General features: G+C 36.2%; 1 protein-coding gene across 1 annotated transcript in view; it reads left to right on the top strand.

Moving 5' to 3' along the window:
• The window catches only part of FOXP2 (forkhead box P2), a 704,673-nt gene that overhangs the window by 21,683 nt on the left and 664,562 nt on the right, over nucleotides 1-18,428 (top strand). The gene's annotated exons all lie outside the window — the stretch shown is intronic.

Genomic DNA, 18,428 nt, shown 5'->3' on the forward strand with positions numbered 1-18,428 from the left:
TTTTTAACAAAAAGATATTCTTTCTATTGACTTTTTAGAGAAGAAGGAGGTGTGTGTGGGAGAGAAAGAGAGAGAAACATCGATGTGGGAGAGATGTTGGTTGCCTCCTGCACTGGCCTCCATTGGGGCTGGTGATCAAACCTGCAACTGAGGTACATGCCCTTGACTGGAAATCAAACCCTAGACATGTTGGTGCAAGGGCTTATGCTCTGACCACTAAGCACACTGGCCAGGGCTTTTTATATTTTTTAATTAACTAAACCAACTTTCAGTGTCTATTTCAGGGAATGTTTCTGTTATTCATTTATATAACCATAGATTATATAATCTCAGCTGGGAGAGATGGGAGAATGGAAGAAAAAAACTAAGAAGAATGATGTTCATACCTGTGAAGCTTATAATAGCTAATATTTGGAAACAGCCCAAGTGCCCATCAGCAGTGGATAAAAAAGCTGTGGTACATTTACAAAATGGAATACTACTCAGCTGTAAAAAAGAAGGAACTATTACCATTTGCAACAGCATGGATGAACCTGGAGAGGATTATGCTAAGTGAACCAAGCCAGTCAGAGAAAGATAAGTATCACATGATCTCACTCATATGTTGAATCTAATAAACAAAATAAACTGATGAACAAAATAGATCCAGAGATACAGAAGCATGAAACAGACTGTGGAATCTCAGGGAAGGTGGGGGTGGGTGGGTGGGTTGGTGGGAAGAGATCAACCAATGACCTTGTATGCCTATATATATAGCCCATGGCACAGACAATTGTGTGGTGAATGTCTGGGCGGGCAGGTGTGGGGTGGAGGGGTCAATGGGGAAAACAACAAAGGAGACATCTATAATACTTTCAACAATAAAGATAAATTTAAAAGGAGAAGAATGAGGAATAGTAAAATTCTTTTTCTTGATGTTCTTTCTTTCTTGCTATGGGCAGATCCAATACTTAGCTAGATGTAAACTATTTGACTCTTTTTATTCTTTAGAATACACATCTCTTTTGGAAGAAGGCTTGATTCACAGATAATATTTGTTGCTTTATCATATGAAAGAGTTGTAAATGGAACAACATCAGGTGTTTTTTTTCTTCTTAGAATTAAACTTTATTCTTTTTTACTGTTTAACTTATTGAAGAGGCAATATGTGGTGCTTGATTCCCAACTAATCTATAATTCCCATTCCCTCCATCCTCCTCCTCTGAACTCATCTTGAATTTTTATCTTATTATTTTACAGCTCAGAAAACATACTTCTATCATATAATATTGAATTCCTTTTTGAAATAACTCAGTTCAGAATTATACTTCTGAATCTTAAAAGTACCTTTAAAAATCTTTATTGTTGAGAGTATTATAGATGTCCTCCTTATTCCTCCATTGCCCCTGTCCACCCAATTCCCATTCCACCCCAGTCTTCACCACTCTATCGTCTGTGTCCATATATGCATATAAGATCTTTGATTAACATCTTCCCCTCATCCCAACCCTGTTCTCCCCCTTCCCTCTGAAATTCATTAATTTGTTCCATGTTTCCATGCCTCTGATTCTATTTTATTCACCAGCTTATTTTGTTCATTTATTTTGATTTATAGCTGCAGTTGTTGATAGATATGTATTTATTGCCATTCTATTATTCATATTTTTCTTTTTTCTTCTTCTTCTTCCTCTTCTTAAAGGATACCCTTCAACATTTCATGTAATACTGGTTTGGTGGTGATGAAATCCTTTAGCCTTTTCTTGTCTGTGAAGCTCTTTATCTGACCTTCAATTCCAAATGAAAGCTTTGCTGAGTAGAGCAATCTTGGTTGTATGTCCTTGCTATTCATCACTTCGAATATTTCTTGCCACTCCCTGCTGGCCTGCAAAATTTCTGTTGAGAAATCAGGTGACAATCGTATGTCCCTTGTAGGTACCTAACTGCTTTCCTCTTGCTGCTTTTAAGCTTCTCTCTTTGTTTTTAACCTTTGGCATTTTAATTATTCTGTGTCTTGGTGTGGGCCTCTTTGGGGTCCTCTTGTTTGGGACTCTGTACTTCCTGGACTTGTACATCTATTTATTTCACCAGATAGGGGAAGTTTTCTGTCATTTTTTTCAAATAGGTTTTTAATATCTTGATCTCTCTCTTCTACTTCTGGCACCCTCATAAATGAGAATGTTGGTATGCTTGAAGTTTTCCCAGAGGCTCTTTACCCTATCTTCATATTTTTGGATTTCTTTTCTTTTTGCTCTTCTGATTGGATGTTTTTTGCTTCCTCATATTCAAAATCATTGATTTTATTCTCAGAATCCTCTACTCTACTGCTGAGTCCCTTTAAATCAGTGGTTGCCAACCAGTAGTCCGAGGACCACTGGTGGTTTGTGAGATCCAAAAGGTTGGAGACTGTTGCTTTAAATTATTTTTTATTTCAGTAGTGTATGCTTAATTTCTGACTTGTCTTTTTCCATGTCTTTGACTTTTTCACTAAGATCCTTGAAAATCTCACAAAGTCCCTTGAAACTCTCCTTAAGATCCTTGAGTAACCATATAACCATGGTTTTGAACTCTATTTCCAGTAGTTTACTTGCTTTCAATTCTTTCATTTGTGACATGTTTCTTTGTCTCCACATTTTGGCTGCTTGCCTGTGTTTGTTTCTGTGTATTAGGAAGAGCTGTTATGTCTCCTGAAATTGGTAGAGTGGCTTTGTATAGTAGGGCCCACTGCTCAGCCTCCCTAGTTACCTGAGCTGGGAAGTCTAGGTGTGCCCCTGTGTGGGCTGTGTGTCTTGTATTTGAGGTTTGATTGCATCACTGGGAGAAGTTGAACTCCAGGCCAATTGACTGTGAGGACCAGCTGCAGCTACAGTGTGAGAGCTACTGTGCAGGAGACACCCGTATGGAGAAGGACTTCAGTAGGACTTTGGTGCTCACCGAGGTTGCCCCTTGAATGTGTTACTTGTGGATGTATATAGTTGTAATCTGATATGATCTGAAACTGTCCACCAGGTGCACTGGCTCTAGGGCCTCCCAGGAGGTGCAAAGTCAGCCACTGCCTGGGGCCAACCAGCAGGAACTACAGAGATATGTGAAGATGGCTGCTACTTGTATTGGGCTTGCAAAGTGCCCATGTGAGGCCAAATTGTGAAGCAAGGCAGGTTGGTGCTATGGCTGGGTCTTGGGACTTTCATTGATAGGTTTGGAGCAAACTGACACCAGCTAATGCTTGTTTGAGAGATTTTAGCAAAGTCTGAAGCCTGAGCCAGGGCAGGCCATTCATATGGAAAAGCTGCAGCAAACAGCTTTGGTGAAGCTGCAAATTGGATGGGGTGGGGTCTCACGGAATCACCAGGTTGGAGTAAGCAATGTGAGCCAGGCTGATGGAGACTCAGATATGACTGCCAGTCAGCTCTGTGATGAGGAAGTTCCCAGCATGGGAACAATGACCCCTGTGAGCATCCCTGTCTGGGAAAAAGCCTCCTCCAACAGCCTGTCTTGATGCCAGACAATACAGTTCCTTCCCATATGTGTCTGTGCTCCCCAAAGCTGCCAGGCACTGGAGCTCAGAGGGATTGAGTCCTAGTAAGTTTGTGTGCCGGCCTTGTAAGAGGAATGCCTGGGTCTTCATTAGCCTCTGTGTCACTCCGCCACAATCCCAGATGGTTTTTACAGACTGTAGTTATAGGAACTTCTATTTCCAGCTCTGGAACTCTGGGCTGGGGGGTCTGGTGTGGAGCTGGCACCCCTTACTCCTCATAGGTAGCCTCTGAAGAGACCATCTCCTTCCTGATTAAAAAATTGCACACATGGGTGTCAAACCAGCTCAGTATGGGCCTCCACTCCTACTATCACTCTCAATGTGCTTTTTCTTTACTTCTCTAGTAGGACTTCCATTCAGCCAACTTTCAGGCAGTTCTGAATGATGTTTGTTCTGTATTCTAGTTGTAATTTTGATGTGATGGAGAGAGGCAGCACACACCAGCCATCTTCTTTTCTGGGTCTTAAAAGTTTTTGCTTCACTGGCATAGGTGTTTGCTATTGTGTTGAATGCAAAAAAGGTCTTTATATGGTGTAGTACAAGTTACTTTACCAAAGTTATGGTCAGAACCACTTTCAAAAGAGAGAGATTTCAAAGCAAAGCATGAAAAATACAGCAAATCTCTTTTAAAGTTAAGACAACAATAAATGAAATATTTTGAGTAAAGCCTTGGCTGCATGAGAAAATATATACAAGCCTGTTGTTTTATTACATTACTTACAGTATTTGTGTGATAAAAAACAAACAAACCCAAAAGTGCAAAAAATCTTACTACAGTCATGCATGGGGACTGCTTAGATATGCATAAGTATTAAGTTTTTCCACAGAGAGTGATGTTTTTTAATTTTTTGGAAAATGTTAATAGAGGATGAGGAAATATAGCTAGAGGTAAAAAAAATATTGTTTTATGACATAGGCGATGCAAATATAAGAAAGATTTAATTGAAAAACTATTATTATGCATATTTGTAGATTTCATTTCCATAAGTAAAGACCTATACTATTACTTCTCTTTTATAATTACATTTTCCAACAAAAATTTTTAGCCATTGTAACCAACTGTTAATTAATTTAAATTTCAATATGGGGTGGTATAAGTTAAGATAAATGTAGTGTCTTTTTGATGAGGCAGTTGAATTCTCCCTTGAAATTGTGACATTTAAATATATTTGTTATTTGAAAAAATTATCTTTTATTGCTAGAAAATAAAAACATTTATTCAAATAAAGAAATCTAGTATGTTTTAACAAGTTTATAAAATGTTATAGGCGATGCTGTTGAGGAAATAGTTAAATTATATTTTAAATAAGTGAAAAATTCATTTGTGATACATTTACAAATGAATGTAAATCATAAGAATTATTTGGGGACAACTGTTAAAATGTTGATTTCCAGGTCTGACCTCTCTAGAGCTACTAATAAAACTTAATAATCTAGGTCAAAGTAAAATATCACATGGTGTTTCTAAAGCATTTTCTTCGGGAAAATAAGGAATTGAAATAGAACCCAAATAAGATTGTGATTTGGAATATAAAATATATAAACAACTGTTATAAGAATAAATTTATAACATCTAAAAATTTTAACAAAAATTTCACTTCCAATATGTTTATTGATCAGATGAATACTTTGAGTTTTCTATTAACTAAAAAAGGTCTGCAATTTCACATATAGAAACCAATTGCAGAAAGGAAAGAATACAATCAGCATCCCTTAAAATTAGGTGAGAGGGAAAGGAGGAGGCAGAGAGAAAGAAATAACTGGAGGTAGTTGTGTGTGTGGCTGTTTAAAGCAACATATGTGTAAATTCTTACTGTGACATTTCATGTAAAAATTTTTTGTCTTTTTGTATTTGTTTAGCTCTATTTATGCAGTATCATGGTGGTTGGCTTAAATTGTACACATAATAAAATGAATATTTGGGAATTACCTGAAGAATTTCAGTCTTTTTCAATCAAACATATTTGCAGTGTAGACAGCCTTCTAAGTTTGTCAGTTGACTGCTCGGAGTTGGGAATAATATTTACATGGATAAAGAGTGTTCTAAATATTGATTAATTTGCAATGGAAAGATATTTATTCTAATACTAGTATTTAAGACAGAAAATGAATTTAGTTTATTTCTTTTAATGCTTGTGGTTGGTACAACCTCGTTCAGGGCTGTTTCTTGTTTTGCAAATTCTCCATCTTCTTAAGAATTTCCTAATCACCTGGTTTCTGAACTGAATTCCTCCAGTCTCCCTCAGGAAATGGGTCATTACATGTTTTTCTGTGTTGACAGAGGAAAATAATTTATAATTTGAGGTACAGTTTTGTATTTGGGGGTAGGTTTGGCACTTGAGAATGGAATTCTAGTTTTATAATATAGCTGATAAAGAAGGGAGAAACGGAAATAAAGGAAGAAGAGCTAAATAGGACTACCTCACCTTTTGTCCAGCAGTAAACATGCAGTATGGACTGGCTTGGAGTGCAGCTCTAGCAAGAGAAAGCAGTTTGGTTCTAGGCCCCATCTTCAGAATGCAGCTAGCTGAAGTCCATGGTCAGTGCAGGGAGCAAGAGCCAAAATGAGTGATCACCCTTAGAGCACTACTTAACCAGCCAAGACAAAGCAGACCCAAAAGAAGGGGAAACAAGAGTGAGTCTTTTTCTGCTGAATTCAGATATCTATCAAGAGTTCTGTAATGATCCAATTATGGACACTTGAATATAAATATTAGCATACTTTATTTGTAAACATTTTATATCTAATAAGGCTCCATGTTCTTGAATTGGGTTTTTGAACTAATTCTGCAATATAATTATGGCAGATTTTATATTAAATATTCAGTGCAGATGAGGAAATAATATAAATTATTTACCCAAAGTTATGTGACTAGAAATTAGCAGAGCCATGAGTAAGAGAGTCACCTCAGTCTCCTTAGTCTAGTACTCTTTCTTTTGAATGTATCACATTGCTTTTTATGACTTGAGCATCCTATCTTCACAACGCCTCTTAGGGGTTAACTGCCTAGAGGACAAAGCTATGTCTTCTATTTTGTAGCTCTTTGTAGCACAGGTGCTCCCAGTGGAGGCCTACCAGGAATATTTGTTAATTGAAATGTGGATTTGACATTATGGCAAGAGGAGGGCTTGGCATTAGGCAAATGGAGAGCAACTCCCAGGCTTAGCCATATGCTGGCTGTGTGACTTGTTTGCTTCCTGAAACTTCTTTTCACACTTGTAAAATATGGATTAGAATTCTATGTAGTATTTTTGTATGAGTTAAAAATAATATTCATTAAAATCCCCACATGGTATCTGCCGGACAGAGCCCTCCTTTCATCAGTAACCATGGATCTTATGACTGTCCTTTTTCCTAGCTCCTCTCCCCACTTTTTTTCTGCAGGACTATTTTGTTTGTTAGCCTTGTTTTGTATGTTTTTCATCTTAATCAATAGAGTACTAGGGTTTGGGATGGGGCAACCTGTTTTGCTAAGGGAGCATCCTCATACCAGACCTCATGAATTCTGAAGGGCTGGAAGAAAGGGAAATATGCAATTTACCAGAAGCAAATACATTGTGTTCCTCATTTCTTGCCTGCTTTGGTCAGGGAGTTAAGTTATAAACATCTGATCCAGATATATCCTTTAGTGGAAAAATCTGACTTCATGGATGTTCTCAGAAATTAAATATTATCTCTGCCTGAACCAGCATCTACTTGGAAACCTGAAACTTAAAAATTAATTTTGAATTTTGTTTGTGGTATTTGCAAGTGAAGTTATATTGTTTATTCATGAGGTTCTCTGAAGCTATTAGCTGTGGCATAACTAGATGTTGCCCCGTTTTATTTTAAGATTATTTCAGTTTTGCAGCATTTTCTTTTTTATGTTTATCAAAATCCTGGATCTTATTGCTTGGCTTAAAATATGACGTTTTTAGATTAATAAAATAATCATTATAATGAAGCTTTATTTTTTGGAGAAATATGTTTTATAAACTTATATCATAAATTTAAAAGAGTTCATAGTGTCATTTTTAAAATAGTATATTTTTATTGCTTTCAGAGAGGAAGGGAGAGGGAGAGAGAGATAGAAACACCAATGATGAGAGAGAATCATTGATACCAGAGATCAACCACTGAGTCTCACAGGCCTGGTATCATTTTGACTCTCCTGCTAGCATTTTTTCTTGCATTCCACTAATGGATTTGGATAAAACCATTTCCATGTCATTTAACTCGGTATCTTCGGTAATTTCTTTTGCAGGGTTGCTGCTCTCCTGTTCTGAGAGTCTCTTTCTGGACCTACAACTAAGCTGGGAATTTTACATTTAACTTGGCTATGTCTTAAATTTAGAAAGCCAATTTTCCTAATTCAGAAATGGAGTAATTTCCTATTTTTATAGTAAAGCTAATTAATTATTCATTTCTGTTGGAATTAGAATTCTCTCCTTGGTGTCTGATGGCCCAGACCATTTACTCTATGATGTGAGCTCTTCACAGAGCAGTGCCGTCGCCCTACAGTACACTGCCCTATGCACATGATTGATACCATTTCACATGTGCATGTTGAGAAAATTAGGTTGATAATATTGGACTTTTATGGGTTTCAGGCACTGAGGAAGAGCATTGTTTTTATTTAAATTTTTAAATAATTGACACTATTTCAGATTTCTCCCATTCCCCAACCACTTGCCCCCCTCACCTCCACCTAGCACCTCCCCTTCCTCCCCTCCCACCCCCCGCCCCTTGGCCCTCACCACACTATGGTCCGTGGAGGAAGAGCATTTTGTGAATACTTTAACACTGTGTCTCTTTCCTTCAGTTCTAGGAAAATACTATTGGACAATTTAGTCAAAACACAATTTCCTTTCTCATTTGTCTGGAAATAATTATTTATTGAGGAGATATGTCCCCAGTGGAAGAAGGGTTTGGTAAGTGGTACATATGCTTTAGCTTATTGATATTAGGAGCATACTTCAGTGATTCCCCCAATAGAAAGCACGTGCTCAAATAGTGGCTACTGTGTGTCCTTAGTAACTATTTTTAAACAAATATTGTGTTATGGGGGGGGGGGGGGGCTTCATTTCAAGTGGGAATAATGGATGAATTTAAACAAATACACATGTTTCGTGATAGTATTTTTTAAGCTTTAGTCTAGCCCTAGAAATCCTATTCCCAAAATATAGAAGCTTGGGATTCTATTATACTTACTTTAGTAAAATCCTAAAGTAAATATATGGTGAAATTAGTGTTAAGTAATTAAATGTGAATTTAGCAGCTAGAGAAAAACTAAACTACTTAGACAAGTCACATCCCTTGATAAGAATGTCAATGTATTTGACTACTTTAATGTTTTTCCATATGCTTGCCACATTTATTGTTTATTTCACTAAAAGACATTGTATGAACCAAGTTGACTGTTCAACAAAAGTTTAGCATTATAATGTTTGTTTTGAGGACATAGCCTCCTTTTGGTTTGTAGCTTCAGGCTTGGCCTCTTTAGAATTAATTGACCTGATTTTATAAAGTATTACTTAATCCCAGTTTAGACATGAAATTTGATTTCATACCAAGACCAGTGGCTGCCACAGAGTGTGGTGCAGTTCTGAGGGCACACAGACCTGCTGCTCCTCATCCGCAAGCACAGCCTGCTCTCCTCTAAAAGCAGCCATCGGGGCTTTAATAACTCTTCTTCTCCTTCTTCTTCTTCTTCTTCTTTTTTTTTTGTTAATACTTTTTTTGGCAAGATACTGTGATTTCTTTAGAGTTTCAGAACTTTTTTTTTTTTTTTTTTGGTATGCAGCATCGTATTGTTTTTCCAACCATTAGACCTGATTATTCTTAGAAGTTATACCTTAGATTTAAAATTAAGGTGTTTAGGATTGTATAAAAATACAGATTTTTAAAGTATTTTTAAATGTAAGAATTAGATTGTATGCTTAAGGTAGTCTTTATACACAGAACTTCATTAGTACAGCTAATTTAGGAACATTAAACAATCATAATATTTTTTAGTCTCCTAGTTTTGCATCATAACTTTATCTATGTTAAATGTTAAAAACTTTTTGTCAAATTACAATTTATCAGCAGACTAGTGTTACTCAGAAATTAACTTCTATATGCCTAAATACCTATATTAGTTTAAAGATGTTTGATTTAATTGCTATGTTGAATTTTCTTAAAACTAGGTTTCATAGAATGATGAACTATATCTAGCAATATTTGTCTGTCTTGCATTTAAGGGGGAAAATGGACCTGCACATTTAACACATGAAGCACTCACAAGAATATAATTTAATAAAATAATAAACATAAGAATACCAAAACTTTAGATATTTTACTTCATTTTTTTAAGGAAATAAGTACTTTGTAGTCCTCATTGTATTCAGTGGGTTAGATACCAAAGACATGTCAAGTCTTTTGTTGTCCTGCAATTTTGTTTGCTTTAATAAAATCAGGCGGTTAAAGAGTACATTTTGAAAGTTTATCTTTCTAACCAAATTAGGAGTGCGTAAAAAGACTTTAGATTGATTTTGTGAAAGAGAAGTAGATGAGTCACTTAAATTTTGTATCTTTAAGGAATCAAGAACTATGATAGTCACTGTAGAATTAGAAAATGCTATATGCTTTAAATGTTACCTTAAATAATAAATGCAAATTCAAGGCATTCATTCATACTGTAGCTATTCTCTTAAAAATTATGTTTTTACTAAAAATGATTAAAGGGAAAAAATTCTCCAAAGTGACATTGTGTTTTTTAAAGGTGTATATAATTTATTTGTCAGAGCAATTATAGTCTTAATTGCATTTGAATGAAAATTTCATATTTAAGATAGAGACCTCTTTTATTTCCATGAGAGATTTAAGAATTTAGATTTTTAGCATTTACTGTGACATATGGTACATTTTCTGTCCTATTTTGTATACCAGCCCATTAAGAAGGGAAAGTGAAGTAAGTAATCTAAAAATAACTCTGCTGTTGGCCTAATTTAACAACAACAAAAAAAGTCTTCTGTGCATAAGTAAAGTTTCACATTTTGTCTTCCTTGGTGGAAAATATCTGAAGAATTTTGCCACCTACTCACAGAACAACATCTTGTTTGGCATCCTAGCTGTAGCTGGAAAGGCTGTTTTGATGTTTTACAGTTATGTGTGTTAGCCCTAGCCATAGTACAAATCCTGTCCGTTCATAAGGACCACCCAACCCCCTTAGCTGATTATAGTTCAGCTACCCCTCAAGTTACATCCATACACCTTTTTCCAAACCACATTCATTTTCACAAAACCTTACAATCTTGAATTGAATTTAAATAAAAAGTACATCTTTAATCACAAGAAGTATAGTCATGTATTTAAAAGTTTAATTAAAATTTATTTTGCCGATTTAACTCATCTTTATTTATTTATTTATTTTAAAAATGCAGTTTCTTCTTTTAAAAAAAATATTTTTATTGATGTCAAAGAGGAAGGGAGAGGGAGAGAGAGATGGAAACATCAATGATGAGAGAGAATCATTGATCGCCTGCCTCCTGCACGCCCCACACTGGGAATCGTGCCTGCAACCCAGGTATGTGCCCTTGGCTGGAATTGAACCTGAGATCCTTCAGTCCACAGGTCGACGCTCTAGCCAGTGAGCCAAACCAGCTAGGGCAACTCATCTTTAAATTATGTTGTTATAGGCATCCTAAAATAGTAACAACTTGTAAAGTTAAAATAACTTTAATGAATTTCTTTTATCTTTACCTTTTCTTTGGTAAATTTTTCTATTTTGTTTATGTTATTTACTCTCTTCAGATTAATATTTTTATACTTTTTAGCATCTCTTGTCATGCTCATTGAAGTACTTGGTATAGAAACCAGAGGATAATAGTTCTCTTTTTGAGCTTTAAGATTTTAGGCATGTGGACACTTGTGTGATAATACGTTCAGTATTGAGTAGAGGTACAGAGTGCCTCAAGAGCTTGTTAATGGGACGTCAACAGTGGAATGATGCATTTATTCCTGGTGGGAGAACTGATTGGCCCTAATGTTTTTAAAAGGCATTTGCACTTAAATTCAAATGAATTTTTGTTCCTTCCATGAGAGCTTTAACAATTTAGGAGTGAGCATTTGCTGTGGCATATGGTGCATTTTAAATTTTAAAATACTTTTGAATTCTATGTAAGTATTCATTCACTGATATGTTGGACTAGTCTGAGCTTAGAACTCCCATAAAGAAAGTCTTAGCTTTTATAAATATAATATATGGAGCAGATAGGAAAGACATTTTGTTAAAGATTAGCACAGTTCCAGTACTAGAAAGATTTGGAAAAAGGATAAGTAACAGCCCTCTTATGGAGCTGGTATGGTAGTTTGTTATATCTTTCACCTGCTATGAATCATACCTTCTAGTATTCCCAGGCACCCTCAGTGATTCTGGCTCGTGAATGACTTTGGCCAGTGGTACATAAGCAAATGTAATGCAAGTTAAGAGTTGGTAAGTGCTTACACAGTGGAGCTTTCCTTCTTGGAATGCTGCTGTTACCATGTGAAGAACACTGGTCCATCCTCCTTGAAGATAAATGACCCTATGGAGAGAGCTAGTCTTTTCAAGGACAAGCAGGTCCAAGTGAACTCTGTCCACCCTGACCTACCAGGTGAATGCAGCGGCACGAGTGAGCCCATGCCAGGTCCGTAGAAGATCCACACCGCTAACTCACAGAATTGTCCGAAATAATGAATTGTTTTAAGCCACTAATTTGGGGGGTGGGATGTTTATAATTCAGTAATCAATAAAGGATACAGGAATTTCTCCAGATATGGTACATATGCAGTATACAAAATCAAAACAATGGATGATGTATACCAGAACCAAAGACATACTAGAAACCCTTTGTTAAGGTTCTAATTTTCCTCTGAGGTTTCTGGTATTTAATGTGGAATATTGTTAGTTATAGAATATACATTTTGAAAAGGAGGAAGAATAGCAATCATTAAGAAAGGGAACACAGTTTCTTAGACTAAATTCTAAAAGAGATTTCTTGTTTTTTTTTTTTTAATATATTTTTTATTGATTTTTCACAGAGAGGAAGGGAGAGAGATAGAAAGCTAGAAACATCGATGAGAGAGAAACATCGATCAGCTGCCTCCTGCACATCTCCCACTGGGGATGTGCCCGCAACACAGGTACAGGCCCTTGACCGGAATCGAACCTGGGACCCCTCAGTCCGCAGGCCGACGCTCTATCCACTGAGCCAAACCGGTTTTGGCAAGAGATTTCTCATGTCAGGCCTTTCATGGGAGTAATCTATAATAATAAAAGGGTAATATGCTAATTAGAATGGACAACCTTCTGGACAAAGCCAGGGCTGCTTGGGAAGCCTGGGTCCCAGGTGCCTGCTGGTGGCCAGAGGGAAGCCCAGGTCCCAGGTGACGGAGGGAAGCCAGTGCTGGCAGCCAGGGAAAGGAAGGCCTACTCTTGCACGAATTTCATGCATCGGGTCTCTAGTAAGTTATATAGGATGCTATATCCTTGACCACATTCCAGCAACAGATTTTCTGAAGATTCTCTTATTGTCTTTTTCTGTAAAAACCAAAGATATATAATCAAAGCACAACTTCGTGAGTGTGATCATTAAAGGGACTAAGATGTGTGGTACTCTTCTTTATTTCGTTATACAGTTACTGATTTGACGTTAGTCATTTCTATAACTTCAGTTAAATCCTTTGGAATAACTCTGAATTTATATTTTTAATCCCTAATTTCTCCTTTGTGCCTGCTTCCTACAGTGTTCTGTTAATCTCTTCCTTTCTTCTCTGAGTTTCTAGGTTGGAATGCAAAATATTGCTTTCTTTCAAGAAGCTTAAATTGTGTTAGTTCTAGGTCCAAAATGCCCTATTTTTATTGATGTTCAGCTCCCGGGATGAATCTAAAAATAATGGTTAGTTGACTTGAGAGTCTGTTTGTCTGAAAATATTGTAGTTATATCATTCTGAAATTTTGACATGTATTAGAAAACCAGAGTTTGAAAACAGTAACAAAATGGCTGAAATCATGGAAAAACTGAAATAAATAAAATGAAATAGAGGTCTTTACCTTAAGCAATAGAAAATTTATGAACTTTGTGTGAAATAGAAAATAACATAGTATACAATTGTGTGTTTTTTGTTTTGGATCATTGAATGTTAAGTGTTCATTTAACTTCCTAAATGTTATCACATTATCAGCATTTGTTTGGCCTAATGCAGTAAGTCTCCTGAAATATGTATTAATTGTACATATTTTTGGTGTGTGGCTTTTTCTAGTTTATCTTTTCTTCCCTGCTATATCAGAGCCTACCAGAGTGTAGGCACATGGTAGCTACTTAATATATATTTGTTCAATTTATGAATGAGCTTTTCATGGATACTTTTATGCCTTTTTAGTAGATTCTCTAACATTGCAGCCAGAATGATGCTTAGAAAATACTTATTTTCATATTAGCCCTCATTTGTCTATGACCAAAAGTCTATTGGTTGCACATTTTGGAGTTATGAATTTAAAAATACACACAGTGGCTCACATAAATCCTGAATAGTTTGAGAAGTTAACACATAACACCATTGGAGCAAATCCAGATACAATTTGCAGAGTCAGCCTTAAGGGCCTGAGGGAGGGAATTAGTCTGTGGGTTGCTCTGTCTCTTGGGTAACAGTCTTCGGAGAGCCATCAAGGACTGGGCCAAGGAATCTAGTGAGGAATCAGATAAGCAGAAGCAGTTGCAATGAAGAAAAACTGCCATCATTTCTGCCTTATAATGTCTTTCTTTACTTTTATTTCTTTTCTGGACTTGCTATTTGCAAGCCATAATAAAGACACCATAAAAAATAACAAATGGAATACAGAAGTGACAAAGGAAAAATAAGGTTAATAAGATTAGAATATTATTACAATTAGAAATTGAATTAAAAGCTGAAAATATTTAAGGTATTCAAAATGATAGCTATAGATGATAACAAAAATGATTGGGATAATTCAGAAAATAAAATTAAAAGTGAAAAGTTAAAAAAATAAAAATGTGATACTTAAAAAATAGAAGCTGATAGATAAGGACCCGTAATCCTCCTATATAATAAAAGACTGCTATGCAAATCAACCAAACGGCAGAATGACCTGTTTCTATGATGTGCACTGACCACCAGGGGTTCTCACAGGGGGAGAGCTGCTCAGCCAGAAGCCGGGCTCATGGCTGGCAAGCCCAGCGGCAGTGGCAGGAGCCTCTCCCGCCTCCAGGGCACACTAAGAATGTCAGCGGGGAGCGGGTGTAAGCTGTCAGTCCGGACATCCCTTGAGTGCTCCCAGACTGTGAGAAGGCTCAGGCCGGGCTGAGGAAATCCCCCCCCCCCACCAAGTGCATGGATTTCGTGCACCGGGTCTCTAGTATAAAAATAAAAATAATAGTAAGGTATATGAGATTAAAATTTTAAATGCATAAATTGTGACTAAGAATTAATGGAGGAGAAGAGTGACTAGAGGTAATGTGAGTTTAGAAATGGATTGTCTTCTCAAGACAATCACCTTCTAAGTTTTGGGCCTTTGGTCTCTCATTCCTTAAACACACTCATGCCTTTACATTGTACATACTCTAAGTCTCAAATCTCAGTCTAAGTTATCCTTTGGGTAATACCTGTGGAACCTGGGACAGCCTCCCTCCCCACACTCCTCTTTTTTGTATTTTACATGTACTCAGAGTAGATCTCAGCAGCTAGAGCAAGAACCTGCATTCAAATAGCTCACCTTGTAAGCCTGAAGGGTGAAAATAATTTTATAGTGCCAAGGGAAAAGTTTTACTTTGGCTTAATGAATTTAGATTCTACTTTGGCATAGTTCATCCTAATTTCCTTATTTATTATCAAAGAATTATATTAATGTATGTTTACAATATACATTATATGCTTTATTTTATTTTAATAGCTACCTTGTGGGACAAGTACTTTTATTAATCCCATTGAAAGAGATCTGAAACATCAATTATTGTAAACTTTTATTTTATTGATAGAGAATCTGAGGTCATGACAAGATTTTAATCAGTGTTTATTAGTCAAGCTGAAATTAAAAACCTGGATCTTTTGATTCCCAGGATAGTTCTATTTCTACCATAGCCTGTTACCATTTATCCACTTACTTTTTCTTGAGTTCACAGTGGTTGAACATTTTGTAACATTTAGGAATAAGAATGGCAAAAAAGTGAACTTTTAATAGAAACTGTGCTCTCATTCTAGATTATGAATGAAATTAATAGAGAATTTATGACAGTCATACTGTCCTTATGCATAATTTCTTATTCAGTGTGAAATTTGTCATCATTAAAGCATGATTTTCAAAATGAAAAAAAATTAATGGTTTTCAAAATGACTGAAGATGGAAAAAGTATGTGAGAAAGCTAAGAATAGACAGGTATAGTAAATGACTGGTTATCTATCAGCCTGGGATTTTTTTTGACAACTTTCTTTATCTAGGCAGAATCAAGCTTTGAAAAGATCTTGACAGGCACAAATGTTAAGATATTATTTTATTACACCATAAGTACAGTTATAGAGGCTTGCATAGATGCTACTTCAGAATGAGTGAATGGAGAGAGGAGAGGATTCCCAGAGGAGAACCCCAATTTTTTTATAAGCAGTTTGACTCACATAAAAATGTTGGAGGTGAAGGTTGTACTGGCTTTTTAGAGAAGTGATTCTCAAAGTGGTTGGTCACTTTCTGGTGGGCAAGGAGAGTTCATTTCAGAATTAAATGAATCACCATATGCAAGTCCAGACTTTCATTCTCCCAGCTGATCTCTATCATTCTTGCTAAAGCAGATATGTAGGAAACCCATGGAAACATTTCTGTGTGATGATATCTTGTATCACTTAGTTATTTTCCACTGGAAGATAAGCATATATAAGATGAGATGGGTAGAGTAGGTATGTGGGTGGATGGAAGAGTCTCAGAGTATTTTGGCCAACTTGGTAACTCCACTGGAAAAGAAAAAGATTGAAGAACCTCTGGCTACATACAAAGTTGATCAATGTAGATCAAATATAACATTATTAGAAGAACACAATCAATTTCCTAGGGGATACATGTGGCTAGAGAGAGTTACTGGATTATCTAGGGTTTTGCATATCATGCTCAATAATTTGCATTTATCCTATGGACAGTAGTAAGCCATGGAAGCATGTGGAACTAGGGGATAGTAGGATCAGAGTTAGAAAAATAAGAGTTTGGCCAGAAGGGAAGCAAAGACATCAGTTTTGAAGCTGCTACAATAATCCTGGTGGGGGAAAAATGAAGTACCAAAACTAAATGATAAACTAAGTGATCAGAATGATAAACAGATTTGAGAGAGATTAAAGAGGTGACAATAGCTATAGTTAATAGTAACTGACATTTATTGTTAACTCCCTATGAGCTAATCACTCTTTTAAGCACCTTACATATAATTAATTTAGTCCTTACAGCAGTCTTATGAGGAAAGTATTGTTTGTATTTCAATTTCACAGATAAAGAAACTGAGTTGAGATAAGGTAGGTTACTTGTCCTAGGCCACAGGGCTGGTGAGGGCAGAGCAAAAATTTAGACTCTAGCAGTTTGGTTTAGATCCCAGGTTCCGTACAGTAAATTTGAGGGATTTTGATGATCAGTTGGACGATAGCTATGACAGAGAAAGAGGAGGGTAGGATACTAGCACATCTCTACCCACTGTTATAGAAAAATTAGGAGGTTAAGCATATTTGGAGTGTGATGAAGTGGAGAAGTGAAGAGAAAAAAGAGGATAAATTAAATTTTGGTCATTTTGAATTTGAGGAGTTTGTAGGAAATCCAAGTGAAGATACCTAGTGGGCAGTGATATATGAATCTTGACTGTTAAAATCTAATGCAAACTCACAAAAACAGGGAGGTTAGATTAGTATGCAGAGGGCGTTGTGAAATAGATGAACCACATCTATAGTATTGCATTCAGTTTTGACTATCATATTTTAACTGACTCTAAAGTTTATCTGGAAACAATATCGTAAGAAGATTGGGATAAGGAACTGGGCTGTTTAATGCATAATGTTTTAAATAATAGTTATATAGAACAGGGAACTTATTTATGTAGCCCAAGTCAGAACAGGACCAAATAGATATGGGTTATTCAGAAACAGATACGCTGAGAATAAAAACATGTCCAAAACAGCAAAGGATTGCCTCATGAGGTAGTCCCTTAGAGGGCCACCCTACAGGGGTGTTGTAGAGGTAATTCCTGTTCTGCATGGATCTTTGAGTCCATCAGCACTTGGAAGCTTTGCAATGAACTATTTTAGGTTGTCTTATAATTTGTTTGTGAATTACTTTTTGCTATTAAGATATATATGCTAAGATTTTCTTCACAAAACTTAAAATTGAATTATTTCTTTTTTTTAAAATTTTGTTTTATTGCTTAAAGCAGTGGTTCTCAACCTTCCTAATGCCGCCACCCTTTAATACAGTTCCTCATGTTGTGGTGACCCCCAACCATAAAATTACTTTCATTGCTACTTCATAACTGTAATTTTGCTACTGTCATGAATCATAGTGTAAATACCTGATTGCAGGATGTATTTTGAACATAATTAAAGCATAGTGATTAATCACAAAAACAATATGTAATTATATATGTCTTTTCCGATGGTCTTAGGCAACCCCTGTGAAAGGGTCGTTCGACCCCCTAAGGGGTCGCGAACCACAGGTTGAGAGCCTCTGGCTTAAAGTATTACAAAGAGTAGTACATATGTCTCCTTTTTTCCCCCCTAGACCTTTCCCCAGCCGCCCCTACCCTCCAGTGTCTTGTATCCATTGGTTATGCTTATATGCATCTTTATCTTAGCATAAAACACATCAGACATTACCACCTAAAATGATAGCTGCTAGAAGTTTATAGGAATTTTCTTTAAATATTAATTCACCTC

The sequence above is a fragment of the Myotis daubentonii genome, chromosome 10 (genome assembly GCF_963259705.1).
Source record: "Myotis daubentonii chromosome 10, mMyoDau2.1, whole genome shotgun sequence".
Taxonomy (NCBI): domain Eukaryota; kingdom Metazoa; phylum Chordata; class Mammalia; order Chiroptera; family Vespertilionidae; genus Myotis; species Myotis daubentonii.